Consider the following 3113-nt stretch of genomic DNA (forward strand, 5'->3'; position numbering starts at 1 on the left):
ACCTTAAGGGGTAACGGTAGTAGAATTTTGGTATGGACGCCGCCATGTTCTTTTTAGATGCCACCACTATTGATGACATCTGACGGCGAGAAAAATAAATATTTAAGGAGAAATGATGAGTAGCGCGATCTTCATATAAAGATAACTGCATTATCTACAAAGATAAGGCAGACTCCGTTACTTATAAAAAAAAATTAATTAAAAAATGAACATTTAAAATATAGAATAATAATCGTGCTACTCTTCATATCTGCTCTGACAAATAAAAAACACAATATTTATAATATAAAATTAATTTAAATTTAATGACCTGACCTAATTTGAGATAATTTAATAAATTATTCACAAATTATATTTTACATAAAAATGTAAACCGGCATCTGATCAATACAATATATTCTAACATAAATTTTGTTTCAAATAAAATTTATTTAATTAATACTAATGATCTGGCCTAATTTGACATAAAATTAGTAATAATTTTATCCAAATTATAACTTATATGAAAATATAAGCTGGCATCTGATCGTTACAATATACTCTTATATATAAACTTATCTAATTTTTAATATAGAATTCATTTAAAAATAACGATCTGGCCTAACATGGAATAAAATAAAAAAATTTTATCCATATTACAACTCATTTAAAAGTGTAAGCCGGCATCCGATCGATATATTCTTATTCAGACTTAAAATTATTATTTTAAAATCTATTTAAAACTAATGATCTGGCCTAATTTGGGAAAAAATTTCAAAAATTTTACCCAAATTATAGCTAACAATAAATTGTTAGCCGGCATCCGATCAGAAATAAATTAGCACGGATAATAAAAATAATATTTTATAAAACTAATGATCTGGCCTAATTTGGGATAAAATTAGTAATAATTTTATCCAAATTATAACTTATATGAAAATATAAGCTGGCATCTGATCGTTATAATATACTCTTATATATAAACTTATCTAATTTTTAATATAGAATTCATTTAAAAATAACGATCTGGCCTAACATGGAATAAAATAAAAAAATTTTATCCATATTACAACTCATTTAAAAGTGTAAGCCGGCATCCGATCGATATATTCTTATTCAGACTTAAAATTATTATTTTAAAATCTATTTAAAACTAATGATCTGGCCTAATTTGGGAAAAAATTTCAAAAATTTTACCCAAATTATAGCTAACAATAAATTGTTAGTCGGCATCCGATCAGAAATAAATTAGCACGGATAATAAAAATAATATTTTATAAAACTAATGATCTGAGTCTAATTTGGGGATAAAATTTTCAAAAATTTTACCCAAACTGTAGCTAACAATAAATTGTTAGCCGGCATCGGATCGGAAAAAAAAATTTCGATTATTTTATATAAGAATGTTAATGTTACATGACCTGCATCTCAAATTCTAAAATTAACTCATATAAGAGCTCAAATTTCCGCAGAAACTTTTTCTGCACGATTTACTGAAGAGCTCATGCCAGTAGTAGTTATTGTTGGTACTTCGTACTTCGAGATATGGAGGATTACGAATAACCAACCTCCACTTGTTTATTCGGCACCCTTAATTTTTAAGTTCAATCGAGAATTTTTAATTTTTATTCAAATTTCGAGAATGGTGATGTTGAGTATCTTACGTTTTGCTGGGTTATTTTTTTAAATTCTGTTTCTGATTCAAAGCCAAACCTGAAAAAAAAAAAATATAATTAGTATTAGGAATTTTATTTTTTTTTAATTAAATTTTGAGACATTTTTTTAACCCTTATCAGCACATGTTAATTTTTTCACACTTGTTAACACTCAAGTGCTGAAATATTAATAAAAAATTAAATTATTTCCTCTAAAAAAGATTTACAAATAAGAGATCTAATTAAAAAAAAATTAGAAAAGACGGTTGACCTTGCAGGCCATCCCTATAACTTTCCGCTAATCTCATACCTAAGAGATCGAATTTTGCTTGTTACTCTGTTTTTGATCTCTTCGAGCTCAAAAATATAAATTATTCATTATTTTGAGCTCTCCAAATTCAAAACAAGAGCTGTTTTATACTTTTGAGCTCTTCGAGCTCATAGGTCTGATGGAAGTTTAGTAAAGCACTATTTTTTTAATTTTGAAACTGCCATAACTTTTGAATGAATCAACCGATTTCCACGTGGTTGGTGGCAATCGGAGTTGTTTTTTGAGTCCTATGAAAAATCAAAAGCACTGATTAATCGTATTGAAAATTTCGGAGTAATTTGAAAAAAAAATCAATTTTTTCGATTTCTTTTTTTCACGATATCTCACGAACGAATCAACCGATTTTGACCTAGTTAGCGGCGATCAACGTGGATTTTTAAGTTTAAGAGTTGATTAGTTTTTGGAATCGATCGGTAAAGCCGTTTATGAGTAATTTCAAAAAAACCGTATTTTATAATAATCGTCTACGAAAAATACAAGGATCTATTTTCGAGATGTCAATCGGTCGGTGGACGATAAGTTTCCAAGATTCTGAATAAAGGTATTATAAATTTAAATTTAAATTTAATCGGACTAGCTGTGACCGATAAACTTTTCTAATAAATTTAAATTCCTTAAAATTTCCCATGCTTGAATTATTTTGACATTAGAATAAAGAAATATTGTATTTAATTATTCAATTTAGCTGAAAATAAAGAGAAAAAATTTTTTTGTGACACTGATTGAATTTTGATTATTTTATAGAAATAATATAAATATAAAGATTTTTTAACTTCCCGCTAAGAAAATTGAAAATTTTCAAAAATCGGGAAGTTATTAATATTTCCCCATTTGCAAAAATCGAGTTCTCATCGGATCTCGACGTTCTGAGGTCCTGGGAAGCTTCCGTGACTACTCCTGCGATGATGTCCGTATGTCTGTATGTGTATATATATATATATATATATATATATATATATATATATATATATATATATATATATATATATATATATATATATATATATTATGCCATATATATATTTTATTACTTTTGAACAGCTTGACCGATTGGAATGAACTAAGCGGCGTTCTATAGATTTACATGAAACATTCGATTTCCTGTGAATTTGGCCCGTTTTGAACCGGTAGGTTTCGAGAAATCTAAA

General features: G+C 27.2%; 1 long non-coding RNA gene across 2 annotated transcripts; it reads right to left on the reverse strand.

Annotated features, from left to right (window-relative positions):
• LOC123272848 lies at positions 1-2075 on the reverse strand. Of its 2 annotated transcripts, none has more exons than XR_006511179.1 (2): positions 1767-2075; positions 1-1692 (listed from the first exon to the last, which is right to left on the reverse strand). It is a non-coding gene; the product is annotated as an uncharacterized LOC123272848 (long non-coding RNA). The 2 variants fall into 2 exon arrangements; XR_006511180.1 differs by having other exon boundaries at positions 1756-2075.
• Positions 2076-3113: the final 1038 nt, after the last annotated feature.

The sequence above is a fragment of the Cotesia glomerata genome, linkage group LG10 (genome assembly GCF_020080835.1).
Source record: "Cotesia glomerata isolate CgM1 linkage group LG10, MPM_Cglom_v2.3, whole genome shotgun sequence".
NCBI classification, from domain to species: Eukaryota; Metazoa; Arthropoda; class Insecta; order Hymenoptera; family Braconidae; genus Cotesia; species Cotesia glomerata.